We start from the raw sequence: 16,424 nt of genomic DNA on the forward strand, positions 1-16,424 counted from the left end.
ATGGGTTAAATAGGTAATGAGGATTAAGGAATGCACTCATTGTGACGAGCACTAGGAGTTGCTTGGCAGTGTTGAATCACTAAATTGTACACCTGAATCTAATATAACACTGTATGTTAACTAACTGGAATTTAAATAAAAACTTTAAAAAATCCCCCCAACAAAGAAAAGTCCAGGACCAAATAATTTTAATGGTGAATTCCACCAAACATTTGAAAAATAATTAAAACCAACTTTCAGAATCTTCTGAAAAATAAAAGATAGAATGCTTTCTATTACATTAGATGAGACCAGCATTACTATTAAACTAAAGGCAGACAAAGACAGCAAATGAAAGGAGAATTTCAGATCACTATTTCTTATTAATATACATCTAAAAATCTTCAACAACCTACTTGGACACTGAATGTAACAGTATATGAAAATACACCATGAACAAGCAAGATTTGTCCCACAAACGTAAGGTGGTTCATCATAAGAAATTCAATTATTTCAATACAGAATATTAATAGACTGAAGGAAAAAAAACACATGATCATCACAATTCATGTAATAAAAACATTTGACAAAATTCCATACCATTTCATGATGAAAAGACCCAGAGAACTAGGCTAGACAAATATAATACAGAATGCTATAAAGGACACTTATGATAACCTATAGCTAAAATCATTTTCTTTTTTTTTCTTTTTTTTTTTTCTAAAATCATTTTCAATTGTTAAAAGACTGAAAACTTTTCTCCTAAGATCAGGAACAAGACAAGGATACCTGTTTCACCACTGCTGTTCAACATTTTACTAGAAGCTCTAACCAGACAAATGATGAATAAATAAAAAATAAAAAATCAACAAGAGGTACCCAAATTAGAAAGGATGAAGAAATACTATTTCTACTGACAGATATCAAGATATATATATTCTCTCAAAGAAGTCACAAAGAAGCTACTAGAGCTTAAATATGTGATTTAGTTCTAATTTCAAGGCATTATGATCTGAAAATACGCAGGGAACGATTCCAATCTTTTGGTGTTGGTTAAGACCTGATTTGTGAACCAGTATGTGGTCTATTCTGGAGAAAGTTCCATGTGCACTTGAGAAGAATATGTATTCAGTTGCGTTTCAATGTAAAGTTCTGTAAATATCTGTGAAATCCATCTGGTACAGTGTATCATTTAAAGCTCTTGTTTCTTTGGAGATGTTGTGCTTAGAATACCTATTGATTGTAGAAAGTGCTAAATTGAAGTCACCAAGCATAAGTATTATTATCTAAGTATTTCTTAACTTTGGTTATTAAGTGATTGATCCTGAATATATCCTGCCAGCCCTTTCTGGCCTACCAGGTCTCTGTGGAGAGGTCTGCTGTTAATCTAATATTTCTCCCCATAAAAGTTAGAAATTTCTTGTCTCTTGCTGCTTTAAGGATCTTCTCTTTATCTTTGGAATTTGCAAGCTTCACTATTTAATAAAATGTCAAGGTGTTGAGCGGTTTTTATTGATTTTAGGGGGGGATCTCTCTATTTCCTGTATCTGAATGCCTGTTTCCCTTCCCAGATTAGGAAAGTTTTCAGCTATGATTTGTTCAAATACATATTCTGGACCTCTGTCCCTTTCGGCGCCCTCGGGAACCCCAGTTAAATGTAGATTTTTTTCCTTTTGAGGCTGTCACTTATTACCCTTAACCTATCCAAATGATCTTTTAATTGTTTTTCTCTTTTTTCCTCAGTTTCCCTCTTTGCCATCAACTTGTCTTCTATGTCACTCACTCGTTCTTCTACCTCATTAACCCTCGTCGTTAGGACCTCTAGTTTGGATTACAACTCATTTAATCGATTTTTAATTTCTGCCTGATTAGATCTAAATTCTGCAGTCATGAAGTCTCTTGAGTCCTTTATGCTTTTTTCTAGAGCCACCAGTAGCTTTATAATTGTGCTCCTGAATTGGCTTTCTGACATTTAATTGTAATCCAAATTTTGTAACTCTGTGGGAGAGAAGACTGTTTCTGATTCTTTCTTTTAAGGTGAGGTTTTTCTTCTAGTCATTTTGCTCAGTGCAGAGTGGCCAAAAACAAGTTGTATTGGGAAAAGGAGAAAAAGAAGAGAAAGAAGAAAAGAAAAAGAAAAAAAAAGAAGGAAAATGAAAAAAAGAAGAAAAAAAGGGGGGGAAGCAAACAGAAACAAACAAACAAACAAACAAAAAAAAACAAGGGAGAGTATCCTCTGATTCTGTATACTGTAAATCCCTCGACTTCCCCTGGAAGTTTCCAGTGCTCCTTGGTCAATAATTTGTTTTTCCCTTGTCCCTATAGCTGGTCTTCTGGGGGAAGGGCCAGCTGTGCTGATTTTCAGGTGTTAGCACTTGGGGGAGCTGCTCAGCCCCCAGCCTGGGGCAGGGCTCAGTGAAAGTTGTTTAACCTGTTTATCCTGTGAGGCCACTGTGAGTCTCAGTGGAGGTTGTTTATCCTGTGAGGCCCCAGGAGGAACAACAACAGTGATGGCGGCCAGCTCTCCAGCCCTTGAGTCAGCTCCTGCAGAAACTAGGGAGCTCTCAGTCTGCAGGGCCTGGATGCTCCGGGGGTGGGGGCCACTGATCTTCTCAGGTGGGGGCCGCCCAGTGGTAAGAGCGTCCTTGCTGTCCTGTGCTCTCCTGGCTTCTGCCTGTACCGGGGGTAGCGCCAGATCTTGGGCTGAGTCCCTGGCGCCCTGTGCCCCCGGGCCTGCGCTGTTGGAATCGCGTTCCCGGCTGCGCAGCCCCCTTCCGTGCGGAGCCTTTGCCGGAGCCACTCCCGAGCTGCTCCTGGGGCTGCGCAGCCCCCTCCGAGCATAGCCTCCGCCAGAGCCGCTTCCGAGCTGCTCCCGGGGTGCGCAGCTTCCTCCCAGCTGAGCTGCCGCCTGAACCGCTTCAGAGCTGCTCCCGGGTCCAGCTGGGTACGCGCTGCAGCCCTTTAGGGAGCTCGGCCGCGGGGTGTGGCGTGCTCTCCCCAGGGCGCAGGTCCTCTGTTAGTGTCCCAGGGAGCCTGAGGGCATCCCTGCCCCTCCTGGGATCCTGCTCCAACTCCCTGTGAGCGCCTTTCCCTCCGGGAAGATTAGTGAAGCCCCTGCTTCTCCCGGGCGGTGCTTTCGTGTCCTGGGGGCACTCGCCCCAGCCTTAGCCCGGCTCCTCGTGGGGACCCTCCCCCTTGGATGCCTTTTGTTTCTTTATTTTTCCCCTGTCTTCCTACCTTGATAGAAGCGTGAACTCTTCTCACTGTAGCATTCCAGATGTTCTCTCTTTAAATCTGAAGCCGAATTCATAGGTTTTCAGGATGATTTGAAGGTTATCTATGTTTATTGGGGACAGGTGACTTGGGGATCCTACTCTTCCTCCATCTTGCCCCGCCCCTGTTAACAGTTTATTTTTAATTTTGTTTCAACATCATTAATAATCAGGGAAATGCAAATCAAAACCGCAACGAGAGATCAATTTATACTTGTCAGAATGGCTAGAATAACAAAGACAAGAAATAAAATGTTTTGGCAAGAATATGGAGGAAAAGGAACCCTCATGTCTTGTTGGTAGAAACACAAATTAGTGCAGCCATTGTGAAAAACAGAATGTAGATTCCTTAAAAAAATTAAAAATAGATTTACTATATGTCCAATAATACCACTACCCGGTATTTAAACAAAGAAAATGAAACACTCATTCAAAAAAGTATATGCACTCTTATATTTATTGCAGCATTGTTTAGCCAAGATACGAAAGTAACCGAAGTATCCACTCATAGAAAAATATATCAATAAAATGTGGTAATGGAATATTACTCAGTCATAAAAAAGAATGAGATCTTGCCATTTACAACAGCATGAATGGACCTACAAGGTATAATACTAAGTGAAATATGTCAGATTGAGAAAGACAAATATCATATGATTTCACTCATATGTGGAATTTAAAAAAACAAAATAAATGAACAAAGAAAAAAGAGACCAAAAACAACTCTCAAGTACAGAGAACAAGCTAGTGTTTGCCAGAGTTGAGGTGGGTGGAGAGAGGGGTTAAATAGACAAAGAGGATTAAAGAATGCTTATCTTGATGAGTGCAGAGTAATGCATAGAATTGTTGAATCCCTATATTATAAAATGTAGATATTATAAAATTTGGAGAGTAATATTTTTAAGACAGAGTTACTTGATGACCCAGAATACCCTTTCCTTTTCATAGCTCCTTAGAACATATCAAACAAATTTTAAGGAGCAAAAAATGTAGAATGGAGTGGGAGGGCTATTCACCACTTAGCTATATAGACTGATGTACCACATGCTGAGTTGTCATTTACCATACCAGATGCTTAATTTGTATTTTTTCCATGTCCACTCTACTCTAGCTATTATAGATTTAATATAAATAATCTTTCCCAGTGCTTTATTATTTTTCTCTTTCAAAGATGTTATTTATTTATTTATTTATTCATGAGAGACACACAGAGGCAGAGACATAGGCAGAAGGAGAGGCAGGCTCCCTGTGGGCAGCCTGATGTGGACTCGATCTCAGGACCTCAGGATCATGACCTGAGCCAAAGGCAGACATTCAACCACTGAGCCACCCAGGTGACCCTTTCTCAGTCATTTCATTTAATATTTTATTAATATTTAGAAATATTGAAATCATGTATGATATGTATACATTTAATCTGATATTGTGAGGGAATGTGAAAAGAAATGAACTTATCCATTATTTCTCACAAGCTTCATCTACATGAACAAACAAGTTTGATTATTTTGACAGACTTAACCAATTCAAACCAGGACAGAAGCTGTGAATCCAGTACATCATTTGACATTTTTCCCTGACAGATGAAAAACAATCAGTGCAAGAATCAAAATACTTTGTGAGTATAAAGCCAGATTAAAATTAGAAAAACAAAACAATGGAGGTAAAATCTGCACTTCCTTTTGTTTCCTAAGTTATTTGCATCAATTGCCTTAAAATTCCATTTCACAGAGCACAGTTTCTGCTGCCATAGTAATAGCAATATTTAGTAGGACCAGGATCTAATTTTTAAATATACATAAATTTAAAATAAGTTTTAAAAAGTTTTTGAACTCCAGAATTTTACTCTTTATTAACCTTTTTCAGAAATATAATTATTTTATATATGGGGTCTGGGAGTGTAGGGGGCATAAAAAGACAATTTCATTCATGCTAACTTTTAATGTGATGAAATGAGAGGCAAAACTACAGATTTTGGAGTTACGAGGACTTAGCTAGCTGCCATTTCTCAACTGTGTGTTCCTGGGAAAGTTATATCACTTCACTTTATTCATCAAAAATATGGAGATAATGATACCTACTGCATAAATTAGGGTTCTCATAGAAAAAAATAGCAATAATGCAAACAATCCTTCTCTCTATATATATATATCTCCTATTGGTATGTGTGTGTGTGTGTGTGTGTGTGTGTGTGTGTATTTGGTTTAAGTGATAGTTCAGGTTGGAGTCTGGAAATTCCAGTAGCAATTGATGTTGCAATCTTGAATCCTGAGGCTGTCTGGAGGGAGAATTCCTTCTTCCTCAGGGGGCCTGAGACTTTCTCTTAAGGCCTTCAACTGATTGAATGAGGTCTCTCTACATTATGGAGAGTGATCTGCTTTAATAAAAGTCTACTAGATTAAATGTTAACCATATCTAAAAAATACCTTCACAGCAATATCTAAACTGATGTTTGAACAAACATCTGGGAATTAGAGCCTAGCTAATTTGACACATAAATCTAATCATTACACCTGCTTATGGTTGTTGTGAGGATTAACTGAATTTATGTGGGCAGGGGACCTATGGAGTGCTTAGAGTATGTGCCCAGCTTTCACCATACCCAGTCACAATCTAATAATTGGGATTTGAGTGAAGAAAAGAAGGAAAAAGTGCTCTGTATGTTCTGGTGTTATTTTTGATTTACTTAAAAGTGGGGAAATGGAAATAAATTTACTAAAACAAGCTCCCATTACAGTTTCTCTGCTTCTTCCCCTACATTAACCAAGTACTAGTGCAAATTAATTATTCCCATGGTAATGCAAATTAATAACTCAAGGTCTTCTAGAATCTCACACAGTTAAGTAGTTTGACCAATTTCTGGAATTAAGGCCTTTTCTTTATCCTTACATTTTTAATAAGGGTAATTAGGTTAACCTTCTCACAGTGTGGACTTTTTAAGAAACCAAGAAAGATCATGTACTTTTAAGGTTATGATATTTGGTTAAAATTTTGGGAAACGTATTTTTTTCCATAAATCACGTGGCATGATTGGTTGGAGGGATTAAATATTTTGACCTTAGGGCATACAGCTATACTAAAATAAGAAATGGTACCAGATGGTAACTTAATTCCATAGGAAGAGATTAAAAGAATCAAAATGGCAAATAAGGTTAATATGCTCATAAAAAATCCTCTATATTTTTGCTGTTCTCTCTTCTCAGACTCTTAGATCCATAAGATTAAATAAAGTAATAATTAAAACAATGTTTTTTTGAATTTGTAATATATGGTCATAATAAACATAATAATAACAGTACAAAAGGGACAGAGAGAATAGAATTATATTGCAGTAAAGTTTTTATATCTCATTGGAATTAGGTCAGTATGAATCTGGGGTGATTTTGACTAAAATGCATATTGGGACTCTAGGCAAACATTAAAAAGTTAAAATATAATTTGAAAATTATCAAAGACATTAAAAGATTATAAGAGAAAATAACTAATTCAAAAGAAAACAACATGAAAGGAAGAGAGGAACAAAAAGACATGAGGTATAGAAAACAAAAGGCAACAAGACAGATGTCAATCCATCAATATCAATAATAACATGAAAATGGGTTAAAAACCTCATCTAAAAACAAATTATATCAGATTGGATAAAAAAACACAACTTCTAAGATTAAACTGCCTATGGGGGACACATTTTGGATTCATAGATAATAACTGTTTTTTTTTTTTTTTTTTTTTTTATGATAGTCACACAGAGAGAGAGAGAGAGAGGCAGAGACACAGGCAGAGGGAGAAGCAGGCTCCATGCACCGGGAGCCTGACGTGGGATTCGATCCCGGGTCTCCAGGATCGCCCTGGGCCAAAGGCAGGCGCCAAACCGCTGCGCCACCCAGGGATCCCGATAATAACTGGTTTAAATGAAAGGATGGAAAAGATATAGTATGCAAACAACTACCATAAGAGAAGTAAATCAATAATATCATAAAAATAGACCTTCAAAAAACAAAAATGTCATTAGAGAAAAAGAGGAACATTTTATAATTATTTAAATCATTCCATGAAAAAAATAAAGCAGTTATGAAATTATATACACCTAACAAATTACCTCCAAAATAAATAAAGCAAAAAATGGCAGAATTGAAGTGAAAAGTAGACAGCTGAGCAATAATAGTTGGAGAGATTAAAAGCCCTGTATTCAATAATAATAGTATAATTACTCAGAAAATCAACAATGAAATAGAAGAAAAAAATACATCAATAAGTCCAAATAATTACCTTTAGAATACTCCAGTGAACAACATTAGACTACTTGCTCTTCTCAAGTATACATAAAATATTCTCCAGAAATCATGTTAGGCAATAAAACAAAGCTTAACAAATTTAAAAGGACTGGAATCATATAAATATGTTATCTAACAACAAGAAATTGAATTAGAAATTAATAACAAGAAATTTGGGAAACTCAAAGAAGATAAAGATTTAAAAAAATAAACATCGGGGTGCAGGTGTCCCGGCGTTTCATTGCATTTGTATCTTTGGGGTAAATCCCCAACAGTGCAATTGCTGGGTCGTAGGGCAGGTATATTTTTAACTGTTTGAGGAACCTCCACATATACAATGGAATATTACTCAGCTATTAGAAATGACAAATACCCACCATTTGCTTCAACGTGGATGGAACTGGAGGGTATTATGCTGAGTGAAGTAAGTCAGTCGGAGAAGGACAAACATTATATGTTCTCATTCATTTGGGGAATATAAATAATAGTGAAAGGGAATATAAGAGAAGGGAGAAGAAATGTGTGGGAAATAGCAGAAAGGGAGACAGAACGTAAAGACTGCTAACTCTGGGAAACGAACTAGGGGTGGTAGAAGGGGAAGGAGGGCGGGGGGTGGGAGTGAATGGGTGACGGGCACTGGGGGTTATTCTGTATGTTAGTAAATTGAACACCAATAAAAAATAAATTAAAAAAAAAGATTTAAAAAAATAAAAATAAAAACCTCCTGAGTAATCAATGAGTCAAAGAAGAAGTCATCAAAAAATTAGAAAATACTTTGATACAATTACATGGTAGAAGAGATACCATACTCAATAAAATACCTTGATATAAGTGAAAACAAAGTCATAACATTCCAGAACTTATGGGATACAGCTAAAACAGTTCTCAGAGAAAAATTTACAAATAATATTTTAAACTAAGAAACATCTCAAATTAATACATTAACCTTCAGCTTTAAAACGCTAAAATAAGCATTTTAAATGCAAGAAAGCTAAAAAACTAGTGTGGAAATTAGTAAAAAGGGAATAAAGAAATAAAGTAAAACAAAAATTCACATAAGTTGGTTCCTTGAAAGAGCAATGAAGTTGGCAATTATTTAGCTAGACTAACCAACAAAAAGAGCAAGGACTCAGGAAAGAAAACAGGGACATCACCATCAACTACAAAGAAATAAATAGGTTCATATTTAGGAACAGAATTAACAACTTTATTTCAACAAATAAGGTAATAGATAAAATGGACAATTTCCTAGAAATTAAAAAACTATAAAACTAATTAAGAACAAAGAGTATCAGAACAGATCTGTAACAAATGAAGATATTTAATTAGTAATACAAAAAATGTCCATATAAAAAGGCCTCAGATAAGGTGTCATTACTGGTAAATTCTGCAAAACATTTAATGAAAGATTAGCACCAATCCTTACAAAAAGAAAAATAGAAGAGGAGGATGAATTCACAATTCATTCTACAAAACCAGTATTACTGTGATGCTGAAAGTAGACAGAGTCATCACGAGGAAACAATGACAGAACAATATTCCTTATGAATATAGGTGCAACATTGCTCAAAAAACCAAATCCAGAAAGGTATTATGCATCATGGCCCAGAGGTACTTTTCTCAGGAATGCAAATTTGGTTCAACATATTAAAATCAATTTATGTCTATAGCTAATATCACCCTCAATGGGAAAAACTGATAACTTTCCCTCTATAGTCAGGAAAAAGACAGGGATTTCCACTCTCGCCAATGTAATTTAATATAGTACTGGAAGGTTTACCCACAGCAATCAGACTAAAGTCATAAAAAGTCATCCAAATCAGCAAGGAAGAAGTCAAACATTCACTATTTGCAGATAACATGATACTCTACATAGAAAACCTGAAAAACTTCACCAAAAAATTGCTAGAACTGATACACAAATTAAGTAAAGTTGCAAGATACAAAACCAACTTAAAGAACTCTGTCGCATTTCTATACACCAATAATGAAGGAGCAGAAAGAGAAATCAAGGAATCAATTCCAAATACAATTGTACCAAAAACAATAAGATACCGAGGAATAAACCTAACCAAGGAGGTGAAAGACCTATATCCTGAAAACTATAAAACGCTGATGAAAGAAATTGAAAATGAGACAAAGAGATGGAATGACATTCCATGCACATGTATAGAAAAAATAAATACTGTTAAAATGCCTCTACTACCCAAAGCAATCTATACAATTAATGCAATACCTATCAAATACCAACAGCATTTTTCACAGAGCTAGAACACACACAATACTAAAATGTGTATGGAAAATCAAAAGACCCTGAATAGGGGCATCTGGGTGGCTCAGTTAGTGAGAAGATAACTCTTGATTTTGGCTCAGATCATGATCTTTGGTTCATGGGATCAAAACCCTCTTCAGAATCCTCACTCAATAGAGTATTCTGGAGATTCTTTCTGCTCTTCACTCCCACTCTCACTTTCTCCTAAATAAATAAGTGAAACTTAAAAAAAGACCCTGAATAGTGAAAGCAATTATGAAAAAGAAAAGCAAAACTGGAGGCATCACAATTCTGGACTTGAAATTATATTACAAACATGTAGTGACCAAAGCAGTATAGTACTGGCACAAAAACAGACACATAAATCAATAGAATAAATATAAAACCCAGAAATTAACCCACAATTATATGGTCAATTAATCTTCAACAAAGCAGGGGACGATATCCAGTGGGGGAAAAACAGTCTTTTCAATAAATGGTGTTGGGAAAACTGGACAGCTACATAGAAAAGAAAGAAACTGGACCACTTTCTTGCATCATATGCAAAAATAAATTCAAAATGGATGAAAGATCTAAATGTGAGACAGAAAATCATCAAATGCTAGAGGGAACAGAGGCAGTAAACTCTTTGGCACTGGCCATCACAACTTTCTATTAGATATGTCTCTTGAAGCAAAGGAAACAAGAAAAATAAGCTATTAGACTTCATTTTAAAAAAGCTTCAGCACAGTGAAGAAATAACCAACAAAACTAAATGGCAATCTACAGAATGGGAGAAGATATTTGGAAATGACATATCTGATAAAGGAGAATGTATATATCCACTGTATATTCTTTTCTGCTTTGTCAAGATTAGTTAATAATATAGTTGTGAGTTCATTTCTGGGTTTTCTATGCTGTTCCATTGATCACATGTCTGTTTTTGTGCCAGTATCATACTGCTTTGACAACTATAGTTTTGTAATATAGTTTGAAGTCCTAATTTGTGATGCCTCCAGGTTTGCTTTTCTTTTCCAGGGATGTTTTCGCTATTTGGAGTCTTTTTTAGGCCTATACAAATATTAGGGTCTTTTGTTCTAGCGCTATGGAAAATGCTGGTGGTATTTTGACAGGGATTGCATTGAATATGTAGATCGCTTTGGGTAGTATAGACATCTTAACAACTTTTGTTCTTCCAATCCATGAACATGGAATATTTTTCCATTTCTTTGTGTCCTTTTCAATTTCTTTCATAAGTGTTCTGTAATTTACACATCTTTTACCTCTTTGTATTCCTAGATATCTTATGGTTTTTGGTGCAACTGCAAATAGGATGGATTCCTTGATTTATTTTTCTGCTTCTTCATTATTGGTGTATAGAAATGCAACCGATATCTGTACATTGATTTTATATCCTGCATTCTTGCTAAATTTATGTGTTAGTTCTAGCAATTTTTTTGGTGAAGCCTTTCAGGTTTTCTACTTAGAGAATCAAGTTACCAGCAAAAAGTGAAAGTTTGTCTTCTTCCTTGCTGATGTGAATGCCTTTTGTTTCTTTTTGTTGTCTGATTGCTAAGGCTAACACTGTCAATATTATGTTAAATGATAATCCCGATCTTGTTCCTGACCATAGAGGAAAAGCTCTCAGTTTTCCCCATTGAGGATGATATTAACTATGGCTCTTTTGCATATGGCCTTTATATTGTTGAGGTATGTTCCATCTATCCCTATTTTGTTAAGGGTTTTTATCAATAGGGGATCCCTGGGTGGCTCAGCGGTTTAGCGCCTGCCTTCGGCCCAGGGCATGATCCTCGAGTCCCAGGATCAAGTCCCGCATCGGGCTCCCTGCATGGAGCCTGCTTCTCCCTTTGCCTGTGTCTCTGCCTCTCTCTTTCTCTTTGTGTCTCTCATGAATAAATAAATAAAATCTTTAAAAAAAAGGGTTTTTATCAATAATGGATGCTGTATGTTGTCAAATGCTCTTTCTGCTTCTATTAAGAGAATCACATGATGCTTAATATTTTATTAATGTACTGTATCACATTGATTTGTGAATATTAAACTGCCTCTGCAGCCCAGGAATAAATCCCATTTGATCATGGTATATAATTAATTTAATGTAATTTGAATTCAATTTGCCAATATTTTATTGGGAATTTTTGCATCCATGTTCTGTTGGTGTAATTATTTTTGGTGGGATCTTTTTTTTGGTTTAGGAATCAAGGTCATGTTGGCCTTGTAGAAGTTTGGAATTTTCCTTCCATTTCTATATTTTGGAACAGTTTGAGAAGAATAGGTATTGACTCCTTTTTAATTATCTGGAGGAATTCTCTTGGGGAACCTATCTGGCCCTGGACTTCTGTTTGCTGGGGTATTTTTGATTATGGTTTCAATTTCTTTGCTGGTTATGAGTCTATTAAAATTTTCTACATCTTCCTGTTTCAGTTTTGGTGGTTTGTGTGTTTTCAGGAATTTATTCATTTCTTCCATATTTCCCAGTTTTTTGGCATATAATTTTTCATAATATTTTCTTATAATTGCTTATATTTTTATGGCATTGTTTGTGATCTGTCCTCTTTCATTCATGATTTCATTTATTTGGGTCCTTTATTCTTTTCTTTTTGATATGTCTGGCTAAGGTTATATCAATTGTATTAATTCTTTCAAAGAACTATCTCTTAGTTTTGTTGATCTGTTCTACTAGGTTTTTTTCCCTATATCATTTATTTCTGCTCTATTCTTTATTATTTCTCATTCTCCTCTGGCTTTAGGCTTTATTTGCTGTTCCTTTTCTAGTTCTTTTACGTGTAAGATTAGGTGTGTATTTGAAACTTTTCTAGCTTCTTGAGGTAGTCCTGTATTACTATGTAACTTCCTCTTAGGATCTCCATTTATGCATCCCAAAGGTTTTGGACCATGGTGTTTTCATTTTCATTTGCTTCCATATATTTTTTTTTTAAATTTACTCATTAACCCATTCATTCTTTAGTAGGATGCACTTTAACCTCCATGTATTAATAGTCTTTCCAAAATTTTTCTTATGATAACTTGAACTTTCATAGCCTTGTCATCTGAATATATGCATATGTGATTTTTATCTTTTTGTATTTAATGAGGGCTTATTTGTGGCCCAGTATGTGATCACTTCTGGGAAATGAGCTATCTGCACATGAAAAGAATTTGTTTTATGCTGCTTTACGATGAAATGTTTTGAATATCTCTGTTAAGTTCATCTGGTCTTATTTGTCATTCAAATCCATTGTTTCCTTTCTGATTTTCTACTTAGAAGATCTGTCCATTGCCGTGAGTGGGGTGTTATAGTCCCCTACTGTTATTGTAGTATTATCAATGACTTTCTTTATATTTATTATTAATTGATTTATATATGCATGTACTTCCAAGTTGGGGGCATAATAATTTACAATTATTAGATCTTCTTGATGGATGGATCCCTTAATTTTGATATCATGCCCCCCTTCATATTTTGTTACAGACTTTGTTTTAAAATCTAGTTTGTCTGATATAAGTATGGCTACTTCACCTTTCTTTTGACCTCCTTTAGCATGATAGATGGTTCCCCATCTCCTCAGATGTTTTTAGGTCTAAAATAAGGCTATTGTAAGCAGTATATAGATGGGTCTCTTTTTTTTAATCAACTGTATGCCTTTTGATTGGAATATTTAGTCTACTTACATTCAGAGTGATTATTGGTAGATATGAATTTAATAGTATTGTGTTACCTGTAAGGTTGATGCTTCTGATGATCTCTGTTCCTTTCTAGTCTTTGTTGCTTTTGTTCTTTCTTTCCTACTCAAAGAATTCCCTTTAATATTTCTTGCAGGGCTGGTTTAGTGGTCACAGACTCCTTTGGTTTGTGTTTGGCTTGGAAACTTCTTATCTGAATGACACCCTTTCTGGGTAAAGTATTCTGGATTGCATATTTTTCCCATTCAGCACATTGAATATATTATGTCTCTGTCTTCTGGCCTGCCACCTTTTTGTGGAAAGATCTTCTGTTAGCCTTATTTGTCTTCCGTTTATGCTTTCAGGACTCTTTCCTTGTCTGTGTATTTTGTGAATTTGACTAGGGTATGTCACGGTGTGGGCTGGTTTTCATTGAATGTGATGAGTTCTCTGTGCCTTTTGGATTTTGATGTCTGTTTCCTTTCCCAGATTCAGGAAATTTTCAGCTATAATTTGCTCAAGTAAACCTCCTATTCCTTTTTTCCCCCCTTCTTCAGGGGCTCCTATGATATAAATGTTATTACATTCTAATATGTCACTTAGTTCCCTAAGTCTACCTTCATGTTCCATTACCTTTTATTTTCTTACTTTCATCTTTATTATTTTACATAATTTTTTCTTCTGTATCACTGATTTGTTCCTCTGCTTTGTTCATCCTCATTGTCTTTGCATCAGTCAGTTTCACTTCTCAATTATAGTATTTTTAAAATTTCAGCCCAACTAATTTTTAGTTCTTTTATCTCTGCAGGAAGAGATTCTTTAGTGTGTTCTATGCTTTTCTCAAGCCCAGCTGGTATTTTTATGATTGTTGTTTTAAATTCTGATTCTAGCATCTTACTTATATCTGTTTTGACTAAGTCCCTGGCCATTACTTCTTCCTATTCTCTGTGGGTGGGGTGAATTCTTCTGGCTTGTTATTTTATGAGTCACTGTTGGTGTTTTGTTTTGTTTTGGTGTGTGTGTGTGTGTGTGTGTGTGTGTGTGTGTGTGTGATAACTAGGTAAGCCTGTTATATTCCTGCTCCTGAGAGTAATTGCTATATTTAGAAGAGGTCCTACACTGTCCTAGGCCTGATGCTTGACAAGGTGTATCAGAGTGTGTGCTCTACTTTTGTGTTTTGGCTACTCCTTCCCTTAGGTGAGTCCTCTGCAGAGTTTCTCCTTGTAGTGGAGAGTGGACATTTTATCCTGTGTGACAAGTTTAACCTAAGCATATTTTGGTCTGCTTTTTAAAAAGAAACCTGATACTATTTGTCCTAGAGCTGAAGCTTTGCAGCATTTTGTGATCCATAGATCTGGTATGTGCAAGGGGTTTGTGCTGATCTTCTGGGGGAGGGTCCTGCTGTGCTAATTTCTCAGTTGGATTTGCTCTAGTGAAGATACACCTGCAGGGCTCCCTGATGGTGGTTTTTGTAAGTGGCTGGAGACTCCACCAGGGGTGCTGTGTTGCTCACTGAAGTTGGTCAGTGATGATGAGGGGGGATGGCAGGGTCTTATTCTCTTGGTCTCATAGCAAGGAGTTCACACCTGCTGCACTTTATGAAGCTCTCAAAGAAGAGAAAACAATCTTCCCTCTAATGTTCCTAGCTTCCATCAGATCCCTGCCTTCACCATGTCTGTTCAAGCTGTCTATCTTCCAGGCAGCACAGTACTCCTGAGTTTTATCTCAGGCCCATGGCTGGGTTTCAAAACTCCAAATTTTGGGGACCTACTTGGCACAGACCTACACTGATCCTCTAAGAGACAGTCTTGCCAAACTGTGTCTTGTGCCAGTCTGTCCCAGAAAAGTAGTCACATGACCATGCAGCAGTTCAGAATTTATGGTACATTGAAAAAAAAACTGGCACTAAATTTTGCTGCTATCAGCAGTTGTCTCTGTTCCTATGGTAGTGAGCAGGGCTGTACATTGGCTCCTGCCAGCTCTTTTGTCCCCAGAGAGGCCATGCCACCATTTCCAAATGCACTCCAAGAGGGGAACTGTTTCTCCCCATGTAACCCAGAGGATCCTCAGACCACACTGCCTGCTCTTAGGCCTCAGCCCTCCTTCCCCTTAGGTGCACCACTAAGCCCATGAGGCATGACTCTGGCAATGGGTGTAGACTTCTAAAACTTCAGACTTTGAGCTCTTCTAGGTTATAAACTTACAGTAGTCCACCCCTCTTCTTTTCTCAGTCAATGGGTCTGGGAAAGAGTTTTTCCTAGGCAATCTCTTGCATGCTTTTACTCTTTCTCTCTTTCTCACATCTGTCTGTGATCAGGACTCCCTCCTCTCTGCAACATCTGCAATTATTTTCTCCTCCAAATGAACTCTCCACAGCTCCTACAGTTCATGATTAGCCATTTTACTACCTCTAGATATGCAGTTTGTTTTGTCAGTTCTCAGATTGATTTTTGGGTGTTTAGAATAATTTGATATTTATCTTAACTCTGAAGCCAAAAGTGTCATTTTCTTTTGACGGATTCCATTTTGACATTGTTAACTTAGTCTATAGTAAAAAAATCCCAGTGCAATAAAACATACAGTGGTGTATTGGTTTTAGGTGTATAATGTAGCAATTCAACAATTCCATATATTTTTCAGTACTCATCAAGATAAATGTGATAGATGTCTCTTAACACTATAATTCATCGGCCTGTATATATAGTATACTGATCCTTTTATTTGAAACAACCTATTCATATAACAGAAAATATGCTTTTATTTTTCAAAATGTCATAGTAGCAACAGTATGAAATTTATTTCTCCTATGAGAAAACACACCAATGAAGGTATAATTCCAAAGGTATTATAGTGTCTAGTTCCATCTTGTGAAAATCTGGATTGGAATGAAAAATAGATTTTTAAAGACAAACTATATAGAATGCTTCAATGGAGACAAGGTAATCTTGAAGGATGAAAAGTGGGTTGACA

The 16,424-nt window shown here is 36.3% G+C and overlaps 1 protein-coding gene across 4 annotated transcripts in view; it reads right to left on the reverse strand.

The window, feature by feature from the left end:
- SH3BGRL (SH3 domain binding glutamate rich protein like) overlaps positions 1-16,424 on the reverse strand; it is a 339,550-nt gene that overhangs the window by 184,938 nt on the left and 138,188 nt on the right. The gene's annotated exons all lie outside the window — the stretch shown is intronic.

The sequence above is a fragment of the Canis lupus genome, chromosome X (genome assembly GCF_048164855.1).
Source record: "Canis lupus baileyi chromosome X, mCanLup2.hap1, whole genome shotgun sequence".
Classification (NCBI taxonomy): Eukaryota; Metazoa; Chordata; class Mammalia; order Carnivora; family Canidae; genus Canis; species Canis lupus.